This window comes from Scyliorhinus torazame, chromosome 2, assembly GCF_047496885.1.
Source record: "Scyliorhinus torazame isolate Kashiwa2021f chromosome 2, sScyTor2.1, whole genome shotgun sequence".
Taxonomy (NCBI): domain Eukaryota; kingdom Metazoa; phylum Chordata; class Chondrichthyes; order Carcharhiniformes; family Scyliorhinidae; genus Scyliorhinus; species Scyliorhinus torazame.
Genome location: NC_092708.1, coordinates 36619344 through 36645668, shown reverse-complemented (window position 1 = coordinate 36645668; position 26325 = coordinate 36619344). Strand labels below are relative to the sequence as shown.

Here is a 26325-nt window from a genome sequence, read left to right as displayed (position 1 = left end):
ATGTCACTATCGTCCGTGCTTCCCCCACCTCCTCTGGCAGCGAGTTCCAGGCACCCACTGCCCTCTGTGTAAAAAACTTGCCTTGTACATCTCCTCTAAACCTTGCCCCTCGCACCTTAAACCTATGCCCCCTAGTAATTGACCCCCCTACCATGGGAAAAAGCCTCTGACTATCCACTCTGTCTATGCCCCTCATAATTTTGTAGACCTCTATCAGGTCGCCCCTCAACCTCCGTTGTTCCAGTGAGAACAAACCAAGTTTATTCAACCGCTCCACATAGCTAATGCCGTCCATACCAGGCAACATCCTGGTAAATCTCTTCTGCACCCTCTCTAAAGCCTCCACATCCTTCTGGTCATGTGGTGACCAGAATTGAACACTATACAGCTGCAACATGACTTGCCAATTCTTACACTCAATGCACCGGCCAATGAAGGCAAGCATGCCGTATGCCTTCTTGACTACCTTCTCCACCTGTGTTGCCCCTTTCAGTGACCTGTGATGTGATGTGATTCCCATTGATATATTTATAGAATATCTTGGAATTTTCCCTAATTTTACCAACCAGAGCAAAAGGGTTCTTTATTGATGAACAACAGGATTCCAGAAGAGCTTTTCATTCACGTGTTACCCGCCGATCAACATTTTTCCAATTACTATATCATGTGTTGTTGCTAACGTTTGGTTGGCTCTTAATTTGGCTCTGTTTAATCACGTTTGCTCAAGTGTCGCCAGGTATCTTTCGACACCGCCACAAGGTTCAGAACCGAATACTGATTAATGACTCGATACACCAGTTAGTGAGTTGGAAAGCAATGCTCATTTATTTACACACAGTCAAATCTACTCATGCATAAACTCTACAAACTAAACTACCACTATTACTAAAGCCTATACTTAGCTTCGGGCGCCCACTCAGTCAGAGGAACAATGGCCATTGCTCGGTTCTGAGGCAGCTGGGTTGAGCTGTTTACAGGGTAGCAACTAGGAGCATCTATCTCGTAGCGTGCGTTGACTTGGGACTTACTTGGTGTGATGCAGCTGCTAGGCAGGTCTCTCTCTTCGATGAGAGCCAAAGCCAAAGGAGGAAGATTCTCCCTTGGGGAATACCTTTTATACTGAAAAGGGCTTCACACGCTTTTGGGCGGGCCTTGAACTTGGCCTCAACTAATTGGGTCTTTTCCAATCATCTATATCGATTTTCCTCCAATAGAGGGGTGGTTCTCTGATCGCTGGGCGTGTCCTGGTGACTGTCAGTCAGCTTTGTTTTAGCTTCTTCTGGCGACGGGGAGTCTGCCTTAACATTGTGTATCTAAATGTTTCCCTTTTGTCCCCGGAGATGGCTCATTAGTATGTAAATCGTTTGGTAGTTTCTGTCCTGTCTGAGCGTTTAAGGTTCTAATCAACAGACAGACCTTGCACCTGCTTGTTTCTTAGCATTGTCCAATTTTCCCTGCATTCTTTGCAAGTGTCCATTTTGTAATCGGGACGTGGCCATCCCAGATGGCTACAGTGTTAACTTGCATCACTTCCTGTGATGATATTTTCTATTCCGCGGTAACATTGATCAGTATGCTAAACCACAGGTAATACAAAAGAACATCACAACAATAACTTTCTGATTGAAAGCCTACGAACAGAGTTAAGGTCGACAATACGCAGAAAATTGTTCAAAAGAAGTCTTCCGACTCCACCTGTGAGGTTTTTTTTCTGGCACAGAAAAGATACCACCTTCTGACTGAGATCAAAGCTGCTGGCTGCGGTAGACGATTAAATATGTTTCCTAATATTAAACAAGCACCACAAAAGTTACAGCAATCAATACCATGCTTTCAAAATGACAAGAAAAAGGCTGGAGCATAACAAACAGAGGTTTAAACTGCATCACATCTGTTCTGTCAAAATGAACACTCTTCTATCAAGGAATAACTAACACAAGAGCAATCTTGGAGTCTAATAGCCAAAATGTTCTGACTCCCATCAGGAGGAATCCATTATTCAGTTAACAGCGTTCAGATATGGCACAGATAAGTACCAACCTTGAAATGTCAAACAGGAATGGCTCACCTGGCCTCAGACAGGAATACTAAGCAGTTCTATTTATGAAGGGAAAAGTGCTTTGCCAGCACTCATCAGCCTGGTTAAGTATGTGACGCAAGGAAATTAAAAGCATTGTTTATGACAGCAATTTTGAGCAATTGATTTCCACGGGTGAAGTTCTGTTTTGTAATTCCTCAGGTCCCCAGAGTCACATGAATTATTCTTGAATACCTGGCATCGGCAGTCAGCACTTTACATTTTCATGATCATGTTTTCAATAATAACTATATGTTACATACGTCCTTCATGTCCACAATGAGTCATCTTCCCCCAGTTCCATTGCATCCATCCCTAAGGCGATGCGGTTCCCACAGGAGGTCAATGATAATACATAAAATAACATTAGTGAAAGAAAAGGAACATTATCCATCAAAGATGAGCTTCCCAGGAGACAGAATCTAAATTGTGCAGCTGAGCAGCAAAAAGACACTGGCCTTGAATTTTTGCAGAATCTTCTCAATTTCTTGCAACCATTTTGGTGGGCGGTCATGGATATCTGGAGAGCTCCAGCCATGTGCGGGTGTGAGACTGGGATTCATGTTCCCTCAGAGAGTGCTAACACAGCTTGCCAGGTGTTTGCCAACTGCTTGGAAGGCACTTTGCATGTCAAGCGCGTCACTCACCTTCAGCCAAACCCAGCTGTTGCCAGCCTTCCGAGTGACATGGGAGCTGCTTACGCAACTTCACCATTCACCTCTGCTGAGGATTAAGGGCAGAGAACTCCCCGCCACCAGTGCTCCAGAAGCAGCAGCAGCAGGGGCTACAGCAGCAGCAAACCAGGGTCAACAAGGCAGAGGATCAGCTACTGTGACATGTCTGAGCACTAGTGCCTCAGGAAACTCAGGCTCTCCCATGGCATGTCACTGTTGGCATCACTCATTATATACACTGCCCACTGTTGGCATCTTCCCAGTGGACGTGATGGCTCAGCGGTCAACACTGTTACCAGAGGGCCTCATTCCCCTGCTCCTGGTTCCCCCCAAAACGAATCCCTACCTCGCAGAATGTTGCGTTGTCCTGCAATGAGAGAAAGCAGAGCTGTGTGAATGTGCATAATGGCTTGTGTGGAGAGGAGAGAAGGACACGGTTTGTAGAGGGTGACTGTGAAGCATGAATGTGAGAGGCCATTAGGATGAGGCCGACTGTTATGTTGGCTTGTCAGATGGGGATGCGAGCTCCCCACAGATAGAGGAATGAGTGGAGCTGTAAGATGCGTTGACACGAGGAGTTCTGTGCAGGAGAATGGCAGGTGATTTAGAGTGCGATGACTGGTGCTTGAAAGTGTTGTGCCACTCACCTGTCGTGCCTCCCTGAGGTCCAGAATCCTCTTGGTGCACTGTCTCCAAGTTGCAGCTTCTGCTGCTGACTTCCTCAGCCACTCTTATACATGGCTGCTTGGTTGCATAGCCTTGGCTCCCTCAGCTGGATCTTGGAGTGAGAGTGAACGTCCTGGGGGCCGAATTTCCCAAGATTCCTCACTATTGTTGTGGGCGCTGCAAGCTGAAAAATCCAATGGCTGGTGTACTTTTCAGAAACATGTGTCGTGGTGAAAGATTGAGATCCCTCAATCTGTGAGTTGTGATGAGCAAAGTCTTTATTCAAGCATATGCGGGAGAGAGAGACCATAGCTTGCCATGGCACCGCTTGAGGTGATACAGGGCTTGTAGCACATTTTTATAGTTCTTATCTTCCTATTTTTCACTCCGATGTTTCTCATTAATTTCTTAACTACCGTACAATTCTATAAGCAGATGTTCCCATTGTCTTACTGCCCAGCCTTGTCTATGGTCTTCAGTTTCCTCATCTCCTTCTTGTCCTGTTTGGGAAGGAATGTATGTGAAAGCTGTTATTGTTATAACATGGGCTAGCCACCCATTGGCCAAGAATCCAATTGTGCCTTTAATATGGGAGGCAGTGACGTAGTGGGATTGTCACTCGAATAATAATCCAGAGGCCCAGGGTAATTCTCTGGGGACCTCGGTTCAAATCCCACCACGGCAGATGGTGAAATTTGAATTCAGTAAAAGTCGGGAATTAAATGGAGGGGCTGGTTTAGCACACTGGGCTAAATCGCTGGCTTTGAAAGCAGGCCAGCAGCACAGTTCAATTCCCATACCAGCCTCCCCGAACAGGCGCCGGAATGTGGCAACTGGGGGCTTTTCACAGTAACTTCATTGAAGCCTACTTGTGACAATAAGCGATTTTCAATTTTCAAATGTCCAATGATGACCATGAAACCATTGTCGTCAAAACCCATTTGGTTCACTAATGTCGTTTAGGGAAGGAAATCTTCTGTCCTTACCTGGTCTGGCCTACATGTGACTCCAGACCCACATTCTGCGGTTGACTCTTAAACGCCCTTAATAATAATAATCACTTATTGTGATTGTCACAAGTAGGCTTCAATTAAGTTACTGTGAAAAGCCCTTAGTCGCCACATTCCGGCGCCTGTTCGGGGAGGCTGGTCCGGGAATTGAACCCACGCTGCTGGCCTTATTCTGCATTACAAGCCAGCTGTTTAGCCTACTGTGCTAAGCCAGCCCCTCTGAACCTTCTGAAATGGTCTAGCAAAGCACTCATTTCAAGGACAATTAGGGATGGGCAACGAATGCTGGTGCAGCCAGTTTTGCCCACAACCTATGAACGAATAAAAAACAAATTGGCTAACTTTCCCATCATGCTGCAAAAGTTTTAAAGCTGCTCATACTCATCTCAAAAGTTTTAATGCTGCTTCAAAGCTGTTCATGCTCATCTTAATATCAATCGTCACTATTTCAAATACCTAACTTCATATGCCTTTGTCTCATCAATTGGAGATCCTTCCTCTGGCAAAGTGGATGCATCATCACACCCACCCTCCCTAATTAACTGGGGAACTAGGAGGTGGGTTCTTAATTGGTTTTCACTGGTGTGTTATGAAGATGTGCTCTGCGCCAAACAATGATTCTTAATCCACCAGCTGGAAACAAGAACTAAACTTCCACAAAAATGTTTTTTTCAAAACACAGACTAAAGTCACCCTTAGTCTGTGTTTTAAAAAAAACATTTTTGTGGAAGTTTAGTTCTTGTTTCCAGCTGGTGGATTAAGAATCATTGCTTGGTGCAGAGCACTTCTTCATAACACACCAGTGAAAACCAATTAAGACCACTTAAACTCACAGCCGCCATGACACCCAATATGCATTGTTACATATCCCACATTCTAATCCCCATTAAGATGACTAGAACATAGCTGCTAAATCCATCAAATACAAGACTCCAGGGGAGTGTGAAGGACTCCCATCTTCTATCTCATCAGCAAGGCATCTATGGCAATCAAATATTCAACTGTTGGAGACAAGCCATTAAGACTAATTGAAAAATTGGATTTTGGCTAAGAGGGATATTTCTAAACCCAATCTAATGAAGATATAATTGGAATAAACAACGATGTTTGAATTGCTGGTCATTTTCAGAGGGTTGGCACATGATAAGTGAACCCCTTTGTGTATTTTAAGCACGTGTTTTCTCTGCAAAACTGAATGAGGAATTGAGACGATAAGAAAGATAGAATTTACAGTGCAGAAGGAGGCCATTTGGCCCATCGAATCTGCACCGGCCCCTGGAAAGAGCAACCTACTCCAGCTCACACCTCCACCCTATCCCCGTAACCCAGCAACACAACCTAAACTTTTTGGACACGAAGGGAAATTTAGCATGGCCAATCCACCTAACTTTTGCATCTTTGGATTGTGGGAGGAAACCGGAGCACCGGGAGGAAACCCACGCAGCCACGGGGAGAACGTGCAGACTCCGCACAGACAGTGACCCAAGCCGGCAATCAAACTGGGACGCTGGTGCTGTGAAGCAACAGTTCTAACCACTGTTCTACCGTGCCGCCCCTTCCTCCATCACAACTTGCAGGATTTGGGGATCCTACCTACTCTGACTCTGCATGTGCAGCAGACAGAGGTTTTAAAGAAAGAACTCAACTCGACAGCTATGTCATCAGAAGAATAAATAGTTTAGCCATCTGCAGTTTTAAACCACCTCGACGTGGAAAGCAGAAACCCTACTGGAGTCAACTTCAAACCAGCTGAGTCACCAAATAATAATAATAATAGCTTATTGTCACAAGTAGGCTTCAATGAAGTTACTGTGAAAAGCCCCTAATCGCCACATGTCAGCGCCTGTTCTGGGAGGCCGGTACGGGAATTGAACTCGCGCTGCTGGCCTTGTTCTGCATTACAAGCCCACTGAGCCAAAGCAAACCCTCTGATGACTGACTGAATACATTTATGTACTTCAATTTGACTAACGTATCCTTGTCTACTCCGTAATCTGTATTTGTGTGTATGTGTGTTTGAAATTTAGTACGCATTTTATTACTTTACCTCGATGGGTTTAAGTGTTATAAAGCTAACCTGTTTTGCTATTAAACTCAAAGAATTCTGTCTAATTGGTCCTTTTATGATCACAGCATGTAAACAGTTAAGTGCCACTGAATTGGCAAGTGTATCCTGTTCAAATAAAGAAACTTGGTGCGGTCAGATCATAGAATTTACAGTGCAGGAAGTGGCCATTCAGCCCATCGAGTCTGCACCGGCCCTTGGAAAGAGCATCCTACTTAAGCCCACACCTCCCCCCTATCCCCATAACCCAGTAACCCCACCTAACATTTTTCGGACACTAAGGGCAATTTAGCATGGCCAATCCACCTCGTCTGCATGTATTTGGACTATGGGAGGAAACCGGAGCACCCAGAAGAAACGCACGCAGACACGGGGAGAATGTGCAAATTCCGCACGGTGACCCAAGCCGGGAATCAAACCTGGGACCCTGGAGCTGTGGAGCAACAGTGCTAACCATTGTGCTACCATGAGCGAGGGCAAAGAGGGGGGCCATTAAACAGCTTTTCACCTGATCGTTATAGGTGTAAAGACCACTCCGAAAGCCCTCACAGCGAGGGATTTGAGTCCAAAGCCGAAAATGATCCCATTCTTGTGCCAGAGGCAAAGGTTGTATGATTCCGCCCAATACGCATGTGGGTAACCTATAGTCTAAACCTGTCACATTTGCACAGTGCACAGGAAGATGTTCCACTTCAGCACTCCTCCTGTGCATCAGGAATGTATTTAGGCAAATTCTGACTGAATTGAAGCTATCATACCCACACAGGTGCTTGGTGAGTACAATCTAAAACTAATCCCACTGCCCTGCTTCCTCGCAATAATAGTAGATCTTTCAATGGTTCAAGCATTCATACACTGCCAGTGCCAGAAATCTTCCATGCCCTTAACACCTCACTGCATAAAATAATCATTGTTAAACTTTATCGGCTCCTTCCATAGTGGGAAATTATATTTTTTCCCGACTCTTGCGCTGTGACTCGAATTATCTTTTGACAGTCACCGTATTAATCCGTTCCTCACTGACTACAGAGGTTCACTAGCTTAACTTCACTTCAGAGGTTCCAGTTACATAATCACTTTTTGAAGAATCCCAATCGTCGGTTTGAACGAGAGCTGTTTTGCTGATTGAAGAAACCCTTGAATTTAACACATTGCCAACTGGTCACATTATCCTGAAGAAACCAGAGGCGTGTTTCTAATTAAAATTGTCCAGCTTAAGAACATAATTGTTGCCAGAGGAGAGACTTCTGGTCATTCAATAAGATCATGGTCAATCTTCACTCTGAGCAACACCTTCCTGCACTATCCCCTTATTGTTTGATTGCCCCTAGTATCAAAAGATTCGTTAATCGCTAACTTGAATATACTCAATGATTGAGCATCACAGCTTTTTGAGGTGGAGAATTCCAAAGGTCCAGATCCTTTAAGTGAAGAAATTTCTCCTTGCCTTTGCCATCAATAGCCGGCTCCTTATTCTGAAACTGTGACTCTCTGTGTTCCAGATTTTCCCCAGCCGGAGGAAACATCCTTCAAACATCTATCCAATCGAGCTCCTTAAGTATAGAATCATAGAATTTACAGTGCAGAAGGAGGTCATTCAGCCCATCGAGTATGCACCGGCCCTTGGAAAGGGCACCCTACCTAAGCCCACACCTCCACACCCTATCCCTGTAACCCAGTACCCCATCTAACCTTTTTGGACACTAAGGGCAATTTAGCATGTCCAATCCACCTAACGTGCACATCTTTGGACTGTGGGAGGAAACCGGAGCACCCGGAGGAAACCCACGCACACACGGGGAGAACGTGCAGACTCCGCACAGACAGTGACCCACGCCGGGAATCGAACCTGGGACCCTGGAACTGTGAAGCAATTGTGCTAACCACTATGCTACCATGTCGTCCAAGTACTTTGAGATCACTTCTCATTTTTCCAAATTCCAGGAAATATAGGCCAGTTGTATTTGATCTCTGCTCATAGAATAATCCTCTCATCCCAGGGTCAGCCCAGTGAACTAAAACAGGAAATACTGGAAAATACTCGCCGGGTCTGACAACATTTATGGAGAGAAAAACAGAACTAAGTTTTCCAGTCCATTTGACTTCTTCAGAGCTCTGAACTAGTGAACCTTTGTAAGATTGTCTGTAAGGCAAGTGTATTTATCCATAGATAAAGAGGGCTAAAGTGTGCACAGTACTCCAGTTGTGGCTTCATTAAGGACTTCCCAGCAGGCCCTGTCCTGGCTCCTCTCTCTAATCCTGAGATCAAGCTGATTAATCAGAGCGGCATTGTATGAATATAAGCTGAAATATTATTTCTATGAGAGTAGATGGTTTCTCATTTCTCTGTACTGTGACGAAAATGAGGCCAATATAAAACTAAACATTACACAATGATATTAATTTTTTCCCACAGCTATATCAAGTTACAATAAACACTGGGGAAGGAATCCAAAGGGACTATGGCAATGAAAAGTTTCTCTGGTGGGAATTAATCGAGTGGCAATTTCCACTGGATAGAAATTACTGTGGACTTGTTTTCAGACCCAGGTTCAACGCTGCAGTAACAGTGCCCACCCCAGGCTGAATAAAAATCGGTCCTTGGGTATTGCCTGCATATTCTGGGCATATCTCGCCCTTGATGTTTTAAGGATGACACGGTAGCACAGTGGTTAGCATTGTTGCTTCACAGCGCCAGGGACCTGGGTTCGATTCCCGGCTTGCGTCACTGTGCGGAGTCTGCACGTTCTCTCCGTGTCTTCGTGGGTTTCCTCTGGGTGCTCCGGTTTCCCCCCACAGTCCAAAGATGTACAAGGTAGGTGGATTAGTCATGCTAAATGGCCATCCGTGTCCAAAAAAAAGGTTAGGTGGGGTTACGGGGATAGGGTGGAGGTGTGGGCTTAAGTCGGGTGCTCTTTCCAAGGGCCGGTGCAGACTCGATGGGCCGAATGGCCTCCTTCTGAACTGTAAATTCTATGATACTCTCTGAAGTTAAGGAACTGCTGTTTTACATAAAACCTGTTTGAAGCACGCACTACCTTTGAATTTGGCAGTGAGACTAACGTTTGCACAAATTGGACAGAGACTGTCCCGACACTAAATTGGTATGTGTTGCATTGGTTTCGTGACATGAAACACATACCAATTCCTGCCCCAATTTATCCAACAGAAAATAGATTCATTATCCTTGACAGCAATGAACACAGCATGAAAAATTCATCAGAACATTCTTGATAAGCTGTCTTCAGAAAAGCAAAATCAACAGCTTGCAATTATACATAATTATGTCTTTGATGAAAACTTTTTTTTCACCTCCCCAATTATAACATGTGATTTCCTTGTCAGCCACTTTGTTATTGTTAGCAAAGGATTCAGATCATGATAAAACAAAATGATTTTGCAAGGTTTTGAAGGCAGTATATTTCGCTTGAACTGCAATCTTTGCATCCTAATTTCTCATTAGATATAATAACATAAATGAAAATTTGATTTTTTGAGTGGCTTCAACTTCAAAACTACTAATCTTTTTATCATGTCTTATTATCTAAGAAGTGTTCAACCACATCCATTTCTGAACTCCACTGTATATTTATTGCGATTTAAAGTATTTGTGCATGGCAATAAATTGCAGCTGGATACAGCTGCATCAAGGACAGATGTCTGGCAAGTTGGTTGTTGAGAGCTTGACGACTGGGGGAGACTTTTTTTGTTCAGCTCAAATCTCTCCAGCCACCATGCTTCCATTTGGGGCGACGGACAACAGTGTTTGAAAGACTTTCACCAGTAAGAGGGAAGAGGGAATTGTCTGCGAAGCTGAACTGCTGGCAACAGCTTTGATCCGATACAAAAAGCTGAAGATGCAGCTGCAGAAAATGGATTTCTGTCTTAAGCACCAGCGACTCTCAAAGTGCCAATTCAATCATGGTCTTGTTGAGGTTTGACATCCTGGCAACACACAACAGGTGCTTGTTTATTCAAAAATATTTCTTTCCAAATTACAGTCTGCACGTCACATTTTTAGTTTGAGGCAAGGAGAATGCCTTCACTTTCAAGGTGAATCTTGCCAGTGGGAAGAATAGAATTTCTTTTGCACTTTGACACCATTGTAAGCGAAACAGTGCTCAGTTAATAATAGTCCATGTTTCTCCTTTAATACTTTAACTTGTAGCTTGGAATTGGAATAGTTTATTGTCACGTGTACCAAGGTACAGTGAAAAGTATTTTTCTGCATGCAGCTCAAACAGATCATTTAGTACATGAAAAGAAAAGAAAATACGTAATAGGGCAACACAAGGTAATGTTGGTATATTTACTTGCTATAAATATGGCGAATAATAAGGTCGCCTTTCTTAATCCTAATTATGAGTATGCTTTCAGAGTCGCCAGGTATCCCTTGATACCGCCACAAGGTTCAACCGAATACCGATCAAGGAACCAATACACCAGTTAGTTAGTTCAAAGTCAATACTACGTTATTTACACACAGTATGATTTACTCATGCACAATAACACTACAGGCTAAACTATGTCTATCACTAACACCTATACTTAACTTCGGGTGCCCACTTAGAGGAACAATGGCCGTTGTTCGGATCTGAGGCTGGTGGGTTCGAAGAGGTAACAGGAGTACAGCTAAGGTTGTCTGTCTGGTAGTGAGCGTTGAACTTGAACTTACTTGCTTCTGGTGGTGCAGGTGGAAGGGCTCTCCGCTTGAGAGCGAAATCCAAGAGACTGAACCTTTGGCGGGCATTCCTTTTTATACTCGGAGGGGCTTCGCGCATTTAGGCGGGCCTTAAACTTGGTCCCAATTAATTGGGCAGCTTCTTGGTCACTGCCATCGATCTGAGCCAGTAAAGGGGCGGGTGCCCTGATGGCTGGGCGTGTCCTAAGTGGCCGTTGGCCTTGCTTTGTTTGTGTCTTCTTGCTGGGGTGGTGGCGCAGGAATGTCTGGGACAGTATCGGCTACCTGAGCACTTTGTTCCTTGGAGGTGGGCCATCAACATGTAAATCGGCCCAGGGTTTCGGTTCCGTCTACAGTCTGTCTTCCAAATATACATTCAGTCTCTGTGCCTGCTTGTTGCTTTGCATTGTCCATTTTTCCCAGTATGTTCTGCGAGTGTCCATTTTATAGATTGAAAGAGACCATCCCAGATGGCTACACTCCCTCCTTGTGATCCTCAATGCGAAGCGTGAAGGATCATATTACTGCATCTTCTTTGTTCTCTGCCCAAGTCGAGCACCCGCAATCAAGAACAGGTTCTATCCTACTCTGTCCTATGGATTCAAACCATTCCCTAAATTGCTTTTTTTTTACATCATATCATGATAAACGTCTAAGGGGCACTATATCATTCAAGCATGCATTACATAGAACATAGAACAAAGAAAAATAAAGCACAGAACAGGCCCTTCGGCCCACGATGTTGTGCCGAACCTTTGTCCGAGATTGATTATCGATTATCATTGAATTTACAGTGCAGAAGGAGGCCATTCGGCCCATTGAGTCTGCACCGGCTCTTGGAAAGAGCACCCTACCCAAGGTCAACACCTCCACCCAACACTAAGGGCAATTTTGGACACTAAGGGCAATTTATCATAGCCAATCCACCTAACCTGCACATCTTTGGACTGTGGGAGGAAACCGGAGCACCTGGAGGAAACCCACGCACACACGGGGAGGATGTGCAGACTCCGCACAGACAGTGATCCAAGCCGGAATCGAACCTGGGACCCTGGGGCTGTGAAGCAATTGTGCTATCTACAATGCTACCGTGCTGCCCTTAAGAACAAACTAATCTACACTATATCATTCTACCGTAATCCATGTACCTATCCAATAGCTGCTTGAAGGTCCCTAATGTTTCCGATTCAACTACTTCCACAGGCAGTGCATTCCATGCCCCCACTACTCTCTGGGTAAAGAACCTACCTCTGACATCGCCCCTATATCTTCCACCATTCACCTTAAATTTATGTCCCCTTGTAATGCTTTGTTCCACCTGGGGAAAATGTCTCTGACTGTCTACTCTATCTATTCCCCTGATCATCTTATAAACCTCTATCAAGTCGCCCCTCATCCTTCTCTGTTCTAATGAGAAAGGGCCTAGCACCCTCAACCTTTCCTCATAAGACCTACTCTCCATTCCAGGCAACATCCTGGTAAATCTCCTTTGCACCTTTTCCAAAGCTTCCACATCCTTCCTAAAATGAGGCGACCAGAACTGTACACAGTACTCCAAATGTAGCCTTACCAAAGTTTTGTACAGCTGCATCATCACCTCACAGCTCTTACATTCAATCCCTCTGTTAATGAACGCTAGCACACCATAGGCCTTCTTCACAGCTCTATCCACTTGAGTGACAACTTTCAAAGATGTATGAACATAGATCCCAAGATCTCTCTGCTCCTCCACATTGCCAAGAACTCTACCGTTAACCCTATATTCCGCATTCATATTTGTCCTTCCAAAATGGACAACCTCACACTTTTCAGGGTTAAACTCCATCTGCCACTTCTCAGCCCAGCTCTGCATCCTATCTATGTCTCTTTGCAGCCGACAACAGCCCTCTTCACTATCCACAACTCCACCAATCGTCGCATCGTCTGCAAATTTACTGACCCATCCTTCAACTCCCTCATCCAAGTCATTAATGAAAATCACAACCAGCAGAGGACCCAGAACTGATCCCTGTGGTACGCTACTGGTAACTGGGATCCAGGCTGAATATTTGCCATCCACCACCACTCTCTGACTTCTATCGGTTAGCCAGTTCGTTATCCAACTGGCCAAATTTCCCACTATCCCATGCCTCCTTACTTTCTGCATAAGCCTACCATGGGGAACCTTATCAAATGCCTTACTAAAATCCATGTACACTACATCCACTGCTTTACCTTCATCCACATGCTTGGTCACCTCCTCAAAGAATTCAATCAGACTTGTAAGGCAAGATCTACCCCTCACAAATCCGTGCTGACTATCCCTAATCAAGCAGTGTCTTTCCAGATGCTCAGAAATCCTATCCTTTAGTACTCTTTCCATTACTTTGCCTACCACTGAAGTAAGACTAACTGGCCTGTAATTCCCAGGGTTCTCCCTAGTCCCTTTTTTGAACAGGGGCACGACATTCACCACTCTCCAATCCCCTGGTACCACCCCTGTTGACAGTGAGGACGAAAAGATCATTGCCAACGGCTCTGCAATTTCATCTCTTGCTTCCCATAGAATCCTTGGATATATCCCGTCAGGCCTGGGGGAATTGTCTATCCTCAAGTTTTTCAAAATGCACACCACATCTTCCTTCCCAACAAGTATTTCCTCAAGCTTACCAGTCTGTTTCACACTGTCCTCTCCAACAATATGGCCCCTCTCATTTGTAAATACAGAAGAAAAGTACTCGTTCAAGACCTCTCCTATCTCTTCAGACTCAATACACAATCTCCCGCTACTGTCCTTGATCGGACCTACCCTTGCTCTAGTCATTCTCATATTTCTCACATATGTGGAAAAGGCCTTGGGGTTTTCCTTGATCCTACCCGCCAAAGATTGTTCATACCCTCTCTTAGTTCTCCTAATCCCTTTCTTCAGTTCCCTCCTGGCTATCTTGTATCCCTCCAGCGCCCTGTCTGAACCTTGTTTCCTCAGCCTTACATAAGTCTCCTTTTTCCTCTTAACAAGACATTCAACCTCTCTTGTCAACCATAGTTCCCTCACTCGACCATCTCTTCCCTGCCTGACAGGGACATACATATCAAGGACACGTAGTACCTGTTCCTTGAACAAGTTCCACATTTCACTTGTGTCCTTCCCTGACAGCCTATGTTCCCAACTTATGCACTTCAATTCTTGTCTGACAACATCGTATTTGCCCTTTCCCTAATTGTAAACCTTGCCCTGTTGCACGCACCTATCCCTCTCCATTACTAAAGTGAAAGTCACAGAATTGTGGTCACTATCTCCAAAATGCTCCCCCACTAACAAATCTATCACTTGCCCTGGTTCATTACCAAGTAACAATTCCAATATTGCCTCCCCTCTGGTCGGACAACTACATACTGTGTTAGAAAAGCTTCCTGGACACACTGCACAAACATCATCCCATCCAAACTACTAGATCTAAAGAGTTTCCACTCAATGTTTGGGAAGTTGAAGTCACCCATGACTACTACCCTGTGACTTCTGCACCTTTCCAAAATCTGTTTCCCAATCTGTTCCTCCACATCTCTGCTACTATTGGGGGGCCTATAGAAAACTCCTAACAAGGTGACTACTCCTTTCCTATTTCTGACTTCAACCCATACTACCTCAGTAGGCAGATACTCCTCGAACTGCCTTTCTGCAGCTGTTATACTGTCTCTAATTAACAATGCTAACCCCCCGCCCCACTTCTTTTACCACCCTCCCTAATCTTATTGAAACATTTATAACCAGGGACCTCCAACAACCATTTCTGCCCCTATTCTATCCAAGTTTCCGTGATGGCCACCACATCGTAGTCCCAAGTACCGCTCCATGCCTGAAGTTCACCCACCTTATTCCTGATGCTTCTTGCGTTGAAGTATACACACTTCAACCCATCTCCGTGCCTGCAAGTTCTCTCCTTTGTCAGTGTTCCCTTCCCCACTGCCTCACTACACGCTTTGGCGTCCTGAATATCGGCTACCTTAGTTGCTGGACTACAAATCCGGTTCCCATTCCCCTGCCAAATTAGCTTAAACCCTCTCGAAGAGTACTAGAAAACCTCCCTCCCAGGATATTCGTGCCCTTCTGGTTCAGATGCAACCCATACTGCTTGTACAGGTCCCACCTTCCCCAGAATGCGCTTCAATTATCCAAATACCTGAAGCCCTCCCTCCTACACCATTCCTGCAGCCACGTGTTCGTGCAGCTCCCTATTCCTAGCCTCGCTATCACGTGGCACCGGCAACAAACCAGAGATGACAACTCTGTCTGTCCTGGCTTTTAACTTCCAGCCTAACTCCCTAAACTCGTTTATTACCTCCACACCCATTTTCGTACCTACGCCATTGGTACCAATGTGCACCACGACTTCTGGCTGCTCCCCCTCCCTCTTAAGGATCCTGAAGACACGATCCGAGACATCCCTGGCCTTGACACCTGGGAGGCAACATACCTTCCGGGAGTCTCGCTCGCGACCACAGAATCTCCTATCTATTCCCCGAACCATTGAATCTCCTACTACTATTGTTTTTCTATTTTCCCCCCTTCCCTTCTGAGCCCCAGAGCCAGACTCAGTGCCAGAGACCTGGCCGCTAGGGCATTCCCCCGGTAGGTCATCCCCCCCAACAGCATCCAAAATGGTATACTTGTTTTGAAGGGGAACGGCCACGAGGGATCCCTGCACTGTCTACCTGTTTGTTTTCTTTCCCCTGACTGTAACCCAGCTACTCTTGTCCTGTACCTTGGGTGTGGTTACCTCCCTGTAACTCTTCTCTATCACCCCCCCTGCCTCCCGGATGATCCGAAGTTCATCCAGCTTCAGCTCCAGTTCCCTAACACGGTCTTTGTGGAGCAGGAGTTGGGTGCACTTCCCGCAGGCATAGTCAGCGGGGACACCGGTGGTATCCCTCACCACCCACATCCTACAGGAGGAGCATGCAACTGGCCTAGCCTCCATCCTCTCTTACCTTACAGAATGTAGCTGCCCTGTGGACCAACTGGAACTCCGTCCTCCGACTCTGCTCCCAGTCAGCTGCACTCTCTGCAAACTCCCAGTTCCCTTCACGCTCTTTGAGGAAATGGAAATGCAAGGAGCACCTTACTCCCTCCTCATCTAACTCCCTCAGTCACCAAACTCTCACTATCGCACTCAAATGCACCAAATTCAGCACTTCCTCAGTCACCAAACTCACTATAGCACTCAAATGCACCAAATTCAGCACTCAGTGCTGAAGAATTACATTTCTTTTTCATTTAAAACACGGGAACCTCTAACTATCCTTCTCTAAACTATCCTTAGTCAATCAAAAGAATTTACAAACAGTATAAACTATATAATAGCAGCATTACATTTCTCTGTATCTTGGCGGTCAAGTACAGAATTTCACATCTTTCTTTATTAGAACAAACAAAAAATTAGTCGATGCACTTTATTTGTTTAGAGAGAGTGGGGGGTTTGCTGGAATCCGAAAATATGAGGTCTGAGTGTATGTACCGGACTGCGGGAGGCTTTTCTTCACCATTTCCGAAGCCTCAGCGTCTGGATGACACTGCAGAGTATTGCTATCACTAATAGTGCTTCTACGATGTATGAAAGGGAATACCATTTTATTAGGTTGTCGCACCAGGTTGGTGTGTCAGTGGCTGTCTCTGGGTGTAGTGTATGGCAGGGATGGGAAACATTCACGGCCTGTTAGGTAGGGGTCAGTGGGGTCGGGTCCGCGTGCAACTGCAGTGATTCCACGAAGATCCAAATGTAGATCATGATGTCTGTCTTCATGTTCTCTTTTTCCTTCTTGGTCTTCCTCTATCTTCTGGTGTTTTGGATTTCCTGTGGGCACAAGCATAATGTCTGTTATTACCTTGTTTAAGATCTCGTATGTCTGCCTGTCTCTCTTTTTATTATCAATTGCCCATTAGAATTGTCATCATATTTGACTCCCTCATTCTTTTTTTAAACCAAATATTTTTGGGGACAAGTCACAGAGCGAGCAGTCTCGCAGCCTGTGTGGTTGATGCGCTGAGTGGGCGGACAATCTCTCCCTCCAGCAGCCAATCGTTTCACCCAAGTGTTTGAGGATATAAATAGCATGTGGGGATAGGGACCTAAGGGTCGCCGGAAAACAAACAAAACATGTGGCAAAGAGCATACTTTAAACCACAGACTAAAAGAACAGTAAAGGAGTTTCGAACCAAAAGCTCCGAATGGGGTGCGTATGGGCCGCAGCGGGGCAAGAATGGGTCGAATCCCCGGGTAGGACGGTGACCAGTGCCGTAGGTGCGCTACCCAAGTGTAGCTGACCAGATGGGGGTCCTCAGGCAGGGCAGGGACCAGTGCCGTCACTCCACTGCCTAGGTGACCGGACAAGAACGGAAAGAATTTGTGTTTGTCGTGGAAAACCTGCCTCTTATGATTACCGTCGAATCAGAAGAGTAGTTATGACTGTATCAATGGGTGTCTTCCGACAAACTTGTTCCTTTAACTGCCATGTGGCATCAAAAGAGTAGTTGTGACTGCATCAAAATGTGACGTGGGGCCATGGATAAACTTTATCAAAGGGTCGTGCACAATGCAAACATTCAACATTTAAAAATAGCAAACTAAAATAACAAAATCGGGCAGGCTCCATCAGAAAGGACACCGTAAATCTCAATCGGTTCCTATTTACCATCATCTGGACACCTCATTGTTCTATAGCAAAAAGAGTCGCAAAGGGGCTCGTCAGACTCTGAGTCATCATCTTCTCCCGATTGCCATACTCGTGACTGGAATAGCTGTGCCGAGGCTGCTTGGGGCGATGTGGGGTCCATCTCATCATTACGGATGAGTCTGTAGGAATTGTCGTGGTGCCAATGCTTAGTGTGGAGGTTGGAGGCGGTAGGGGGCAATCCATCGTCATCGGGCGGTGGGCCCGGTTCAGGGGTTTTTATGTAATTGGTGTCGAAGGGGTAGAATGTATCCTGTTCTGAGTCACTGGGAGTGCGGCCTGGCGCAGAATTGAAATTGTGTGGCAGTTCCATGGTCTAATGTATCAGTGCTGTCGTTGTCGGTGCTGGTCGAATGAAGGGAGAGGTGGAGTCGTGCCTCTGGGGGTGGAGTCGAAGTGGTGTCCGAGGACGTGCTAGACTGGTTGGGGGAGGGTAGGAATAGGTCGTCCATGGGCGGGGCGTGTTCGTCTGCTGCTGCAAGTGAGATGTGGTGGGAGTGGTTGCTCTGTGTGCCATAAGCCTTAAGCTGGTTTATGTGAAACCACCCTGACTTGCCATTGGGATAAGTGATCTTATAAACGGAGGGGCTGACTTTATCTGAAATGGAGTAGGGTCCTGCGAATTTGGGGGAAAGAAATGAATTGGGGTTGTACAGGGAGAGCATGACCTGCTGTCCGACTGAAAACTCTGTGGGGTGTACCGTTTTATCAAAACATATTTTCCTTTGTTTTTTTCCATGTGCCAAGCCTAACAGCTGCGGCGAGCTGGGCTGCTTTAACGTTTTCGAGGATCTGCTGTACTGTTTTCTCATGGGTGAGGGCGGTGACTGTGGTACTGACCAAATCAAGCCCTAACAAGTATTCTGTTCCCTTCATGGGTCGTCCGGTCAAGAGGGTGTGGGGGGTGTATCCTGTCGGAGTGGATACCGTGTTCCTTATGAACATGAAAATGAAAAATGAAAATGAAATGAAAATCGCTTATTGTCACAAGTAGGCTTCAAATGAAGTTACTGTGAAAAGCCCCGAGTCACCACATTCCGGCGCCTGTTCGGGGAGGCTGTTACGGGTTACGGCTGTTACATGAGTGCAAATGGAGAACTGTGTCCCATGTGGTATTGTGCTGTTGCACCATTTTCCTGAGGGTTGCTTTGAGAGTTCTATTCATTCTCTCTACGATTCTGCTTGATTGGGGGTGATAGGCGATGTGAAATTTTTGTCGGATGCCGAAAATTGTGAGGACATTTTTCATGACGCGTCCTATGAAATGTGAGCCTTGGTCTGACTCTATACTACAGGGAAGGCCCCATCTTGTGAAGATGTGCTGTGTTAGAATCTTGGCTGTCGTTTTAGCCATGTTAGTCCTCGATCACTACCAACACATACTTAAAACCATTCTTGCAGGGGGGTAGGGGACCTATGCAATCAATCTGTAAATTCGTCCAGGGGCCATGAACAGGGCGGGTGTGACTAAGCTGACCTTTCCTTGCATTTCTGTCTGGATTATTCTGGGCACAAATCAAACCGTTTTCAATGTAAAGAGTCACCTTGGATTTTAAATCGGGCCACCAGCAGAGAGGTCTGAGGTGGGCAAGGGTTGCATCTATCCCTTGGTGCCCATGGTTGTCATGGAATTGGCAGATAATTTGGTTTCTATCTTGGGCGGGGACCACATAAATACCATCTTTTAAAATTATGCCGTCGTGTGCTGTTAATGCATTTCTGTACTTAGCGTTGGGGGCTGGGAAGTTACCTATTAAAACTTCCCTGAGCTGTGCGTCTTCCTTCTGTGCTTGGGCTAAATCTTGAATATTGGTCTGTGAGACCTGGACCGCGTATACTGGGACACTCTCAGGGGGGATTCCAAAAGTGACATGTCTGGAACCTGCTTTAGCTAGGGCGTCTGCCTTAACATTACCAGGGGGGAGAAGAATGATGGTGGCTACGGACTTTAATGACACCGTATTTACGATCACTAGCTGTCCTGAGGATGTGCTGGAGTAATGGGGCTGAGGGTAGGGGTTTTCCATCTGCGGAAACAAAACCTCTAGATTCCCACAGGGGTAGGAACTCAGTTAAGCTGTTGCAGACATACAGGCTGTCGGAGTATATGTCGGCTGGGGCCGGGAACGAGTTGGGGTGTTCTACAATGTATGCTACGGCTGCTAATTCTGCTGCCTGCGAACCTAGATGTCCAGGCAATTTCAGTGATATTTCCTCTAACGCGCATCCCTGTGTGTCCTCTACATAAATGCCACAACCAGTGATTTTTTTACCATTTAATACTGTGGAGGAGCCATCCACATAAATCCTAACAGCTGCGTCTGTGTCTGTGGGCTGGGGTCTCTGGGGTGTCGTACCTGGTTTCGGGGGAGCCGATTTTGGTACAAAGGGTCCTGTATTGTGCCTGGTGGTAATGATCTCACACTCATGTGGGGTGCCTGCGTACTGTAAATTGTCTGTTAGAAACGTGTGTGTCTTAGTCCATTGAACTGTAATGTCCCGTCCTTGTGGGAGTAGGGTCCATCGTGCTGCCCGAAATTGGCTCACTGTGCCGCCCTTTAGTCTACCGTCTAGTAGAAACTGGGTTGGGGTGTACTTTGTTAAAATGGTTACGGGGTTGAGTCCTGCTACGTTCGCAAAGTACTGAACAGCCCAAAAAACTGTGAGCAAGTGCCTTTCGCAGGCAGAAAATCCTTGCTCTACCGGATCGAGAACTCGTGAGGCGGATGCTACGGGGCCTAAACGATCATGTCTTTCCTGAAGGAGCACGCTTGAAAGGGTTTGGTTGGTAGTTGCAACTTCTATTGCATATGGGGCGAGTGCGTCTTGGACCTGTAATGCAGGAGCTGTGCGGAGGGCTCGTTTTAATGCATCCACGGCATCCGTGTGCTGTGGAAGCCATTCCCATGGGGCTTGCTTTTTTAGGAGTTCGGAAAGAGGAGCTGCCTTTGTGGCAAAACCATCTATGTGGTTCCCGCAGTAGCCGACCAGTCCTAGAAATAACCGGAGGGCTGGAACATTATGGGGCAGGGGTAATTTGACAATGGAGTCAATGCGTTTCTGCTCAATCTCGTGTTTGCCATGGGTGATTACTGTGCCGAAATAAATGACCTTTTCTTCGAGAATCTGGACCTTTTTGGGGTTTATCTTACATCCGATTTCCTGGAAGGGTCCTAATAATTCGGTGAGAAGCGAAATGTGCCCTCCCTTGGTGTCCGTTTGTAGAAGTAAGTCGTCTACATACTGGTCGACCAACCAGTGGCCCTGACTTCAGTCGTAATGAAGTGCTTCGAGAGGTTGATCATGAAGCGCGTCACCTCCATACTCCCAGAACGCCTTGATCCACTGCAATTCGCACACCGCTGCAACCGGTCCACATCAGACACCATTTCCCTGGCCCTACATTCATCCCTAGAGCATCTCGAAAACAAGGACTCCTACATTAGACTCCTATTTATTGACTACAGCTCCGCCTTCACACCATAATCCCAGCCAAGCTCATATCAAAGCTCCAAAACCTAGGACTTGGCTCCCCACTCTGCAACTGGATCCTCGATTTTCTGACCAACACACCACAATCAGTAAGAATGAACAACAACACCTCCTCCACAATAGTCCTCAACACCGGCGCCCTGCAAGGCTGCGTACTTAGCCCCCTACTTTACTCCCTGTACACACACGACTGCGTGGCAAAACTTGGTTCCAACTCCATCTACAAGTTTGCTGACAATACGACCATAGTGGACCGGATCTCGAATAACGATGAGTCCGAATACAGGATGGAGATAGAGAACCTAGTGGAGTGGTGTAGCGACACCAATCTCTCCCTCAATGCCAGCAAAACTAAAGAGCTGGTAATTGACTTCAGGAAGCAAAGTACTGTACACACACCTGTCAGCATCAACGGGGCTGAGGTGAAGATGGTTAGCAGTTTCAAATTCCTAGGGGTGCACATCTCCAAAAATCTGTCCTGGTCCACCCACGTCGACGCTACCACCAAGAAAGCACAACAGCGCCTATACTTCCTCAGGGAACTAAGAAAATTCGGCATGTCCACATTGACTCTTACCAACTTTTACAGATGCACTGTAGAAAGCATCCTATCAGGCTGCATCACAGCCTGGTATGGCAACTGCTCAGCCCAGGACCGCAAGAAACTTCAGAGAGGCGTGAGCACCGCCCAGTCCATCACACAAACCTGCCTCCCATCCATTGACTCCATCTACACCTCCTGCTGCCTGGGGAAAGCGGGCAGTAAAGATCCCTCCCACCCGGCTTACTCACTCTTCCAACTTCTTCCATCGGGCGGGAGATACAGAAGTCTGAGAACACGCAAGAACAGACTCAAAAACAGCTTCTTCCCCACTGTCACCAGACTCCTAAATGACCCTCTTATGGGCTGACTTCATTAACACTGTATGCTTCATCCGATGCCAGTGCTTATGTAGTTACATTGTATATGTTGTGTTGCCCTATTATGTACTTTCTTTTATTCACTTTTCTTCTCATGTACTTAATGATCTGTTGAGCTGCTCGCAGAAAAATACTTTTCACTGAACCTCGGTACACGTGACAATAAACAAATCCAATCCAATCCAATCGATTAGGCAATTGGGTCGGGAAGATTAGCTAATGCATTTGCCAGTTGTCGATGGAAAATGGAGGGGGAGTTGTGGAAGCCTTGTGGTAGGCATGTCCCTGTGCATTGCTGTCCCTGGAAGGTGAAAGCAAATTTGTATTGGCATGCTTTATCCAATGGAATAGACCAAAGGCCATTGCTCATGTCTAAATCCGTGAAAAACTTTGATTGAGGTCCCTGTTTTAACATTGTCTCGGGACTTGTGGCTACGGTGGGGGCTGCTAATGGGGTGACTTTGTTTAGTTTCCTATAATCGATGGTCAGTTGCTCTGAGCCATTGGGTTTCCTGACGGGCCAAATTGGGGCATAGTTAGTTGAGGCTACTGAACGAAGTACGCCTTGGTCAAGTAAACTTTGGATGACCTTTGTGATTTCTCCCTCTGCTTGTTGGGGAAAACCGTACTGTTTTGGGGGTTTGGGGTCGGGTCCTGTGATGTTGACTAAACCTACGATCCTGCCGCAGTCGTGCTTGTGCTGGGTAAAAGAAGCTTTGTGTGTCTGTAAAACGTCTCTAACGCCTTTGTCCTGACTAATGGTTCGTGGATCAAACCAGAAGTCTCCTACTGCGCTCATCTGTGAGCGTGGCGGGGGCTCATGCTGCCTTTGCCATTCTCCACACACATTTACTGACGGGGTCAAACAAAAAATTGTGGGAGCTCATGAAGTCTATCCCCAAAATGTGTTCGGCTGCCTGGGGTAGATCTATTAGAACGACAGAGTGTTTGGTTTTAATGTTTCCTATCTGGATCGCCACAGGGGCCGTAATATGTCCCTGCTGCAAGTGTCCTGTGAAGCCACTGAGGGTAATGGTGTCTGTGGTGGGCCATGTATCCCTTTGGAACATTGTGGAGGAATTTAGCGTGGTACGGGACCCTCCTGTGTCCCAAAGAAATTCTACGGTGTGTTCCCGGCCTGTGCCTGCTTCTAGCGGTCTTCCAGACTTGTCCCAAAGGGTGTCGCAGACCCAAGTTGGGGAGTCCGAACACCGTCAATCAGTGCCGTTCATGTCTACGTTCTCGGAACGGGCGCTAACACTGTGAATGGGCTTGGCTCTGTTCTGGTTTAGGGTATTTGCCTGCTGGTTTCGCTGCTGTTTCTGGGGGGCATTGCACTCTCGGGCGTAATGTCCTAACTGTCCACGATTGTAGCACTCTTGGGATTTAGGCTGCTGTGGACTGTTTCTTCCCTCGTTTACCCAAGCGGGGTTTTGATGTGTCCTGACTGGATGCATGTTAGCATCTGCCTGCTCTTCCTCTACTTTTCCGTATTCTGACCTTCCCTGAAGGGACTGTTCCCAAGCTCGGGATAGTCTCTTTAATACCCATTTCGCATTATGCGTATCGTCTGAGGGGTCGTAATTGGTGCAAGCTCTCTGTCCTGCTTCAGCTGCCTGGAATACTCAGATACAAGTCCATTTGCCATATTGTCTGGGGTCAAATGGGTGCGGGCTAACTCTCCAAATACTGCTATAAATTGGGTCCAAAGGCGTCCAGCAAATGCTGTTGGGTGCTCGGTCTTTTTCTGCCTACATTTATTGAGGTCTTCTACGGGATCTCCCTTATTGTAGCCGATCGCATCTAGGATCGCTGCATGCATTTCTTGGAGGGTGCCTCCTCCTACATTTTGTCGATCAGGATGGGCTGCCACGACTGAGGGGTCGAGGCTCAAAACTGTGAGCATAACTTGCCCTGTAGGGGCCAGAATTGCTGATCCTGAGGCCGTGTTGACACCGTCGAGAAATGCGACGGCGTTTCCGACAGCGTCAACACTTAGCCTCAGGATCACAGAATCCTGCCCCAACAACCTATGTGCATTGTACTGACCATATATGCTTGGGCCTTGCAGCTTTCTCGAACTATAGCTGTTTTTATCTGCTAAGGGTGAGACGGGGCATCAGATGTCATGAGTTGTAATTGTGTGAATCTGAGTTTGAAGCCCAGCTGGGTTCTGAGTGGTCCTAACCAGGCATGACCAGAGCAGTTTAAATTATTCTCTAAATCTCTCTTCCCACACTTAGTGGTGCACTAAGGCAGACCTTTTGTCGGTTCCCATAGCTCGTAATTTGAGAACAGGTCACTAGTTTGTCACCAGCTGTGTATAGCTTGAGGAGCGCTACTCCACATCAAGAGTGGCTGACGAAGAATCTCTCCCGCTCTTACCGCCAGCCATTCGCGTGTTTGGAAAGATTTGTAGGTTGACTCTCAATCTGTTTGACCGCGTTATAAATGCATCTAAAGCGCTGATCAGCTCCTGGAGTGGGATTTCAACATGGACCTTCTGGCTCAGAGGCAGGGGCAGTACCCACTGCGCCACAGGAATTCCGGTTTAAAATACACAGATCGGTAAATATGATAGGAAAGTTATGGTATTAATATGTCACGAGATCGCGTTGAGTAAGACTTTCAATTTTCCTATTTTAAAAAATAATGTCATAACCTTTGAGTTCAAAGATATTGTGAGCTGGATTCTCCGTAGCCCGACACTGAAATTGTGATCGGCGATCGGGCGAAGAATGGATTATGACGCCAAAATCGGTGCCGGCGCTGGTTTGACACTGGTCCACTATGCTCCGCCCCCCCCAAACCGCCGTCAGTCGTGACGCGCGCCGCATGCCATTTCAACGCCATTGGCATGTCATTGGCCGTCCCTCCGCTCCCAATGGGCCGAGTTCCCGATGGTGCGGTGTGATCCTGAGCGTGTGGGAACCCGGCGTGCCGGCTGTGGACAGTGGCCAGCGTTGCCACACTTGGCCGGGTTCCGTGCCGCTGGCCGGGGGGTGGGGTGGGGGGGGGCTTCTGCTAGGGCTGGGGGGACAGGTGGGGGGTGGCAAGGGTGTGGCCAGGGGGTGGGCTGTAGGGCCGCGGTTGGCGGGTTAGGTTCGCGCACGGCCATGTTTTGCGGCCCAACCGGTGCAGGTCGTCAGCCATGTGCATGAGTGACCCGGCACCTGGCCAGTCTCCGGCCATTTTCGGCGCAAGCCCTCACCGGTACCAAAATCGATGAGGGTTTTGCATCGATTTTTCGGTCGTGAAAGTCCACACATGCTCCGCTGGCGTCAACAATTAGTTTCCCAGATGGAGAATTCAGCCCCATATTTTTTTTATTTATTGGGATTGTTGCCTCTGTTTTATGCATTTCAAAAAAAATCAGGCAATCGCACGATTATTTTTTATAGCACATGGATTTTCCACCTTCAACAGCTTTCATTTTATGAAGTGGTACAATTAGTCTTTATGTTGATAATTAAGTCTAGTCCCCATAAGTCAGACTGGCACTAACAGTTCCTGCACTGAAATTATAATGAGCTCTTGATCTTTAATTGTAATTTATTCATTTTCTTCAGAAGGCACACTGCGATGTTGCGTGGATATGAAGTGAATGGTGCTTTCTTACTGTTGTAGTGTTTTACATTTTCATTGAGTATTGTGAAAAAGAAAGACTTGCATGTCTATAATGCCTTTCACCACCTCGGGGTGACCCTGAGCACTGACCAGCTGATTAAGCACTTTTTTAGAATGCATATGTAATGAACGAAGCATTTTGATAAGCGTAGATAATTTTCAGGATGCTTGGGCCTCTGTCGTTTGTGGTGTACATAAACGATTTGGAGGAACATGTAGCCGGTCTGATTAGTAAGTTTGCGGATGACACCAACGTTGGTGGAGTGGCAGGTAGTGCTGAGGATTGTCAGAGGGTACAGCAGGACATAGATCGGTTGGAGACTTGGGCAGAGAAATGGCAAATGGAGTTTAATCCGAACAAATGTGAATTAATGCATTTTGGTAGGTCTAACATAGAGGGGAAA

At 46.5% G+C, this 26325-nt stretch overlaps 1 protein-coding gene across 2 annotated transcripts in view; it reads left to right on the top strand.

The window, feature by feature from the left end:
• Positions 1-26325, top strand: part of LOC140387064 (contactin-associated protein-like 5) — a 1365877-nt gene that overhangs the window by 210152 nt on the left and 1129400 nt on the right. The gene's annotated exons all lie outside the window — the stretch shown is intronic.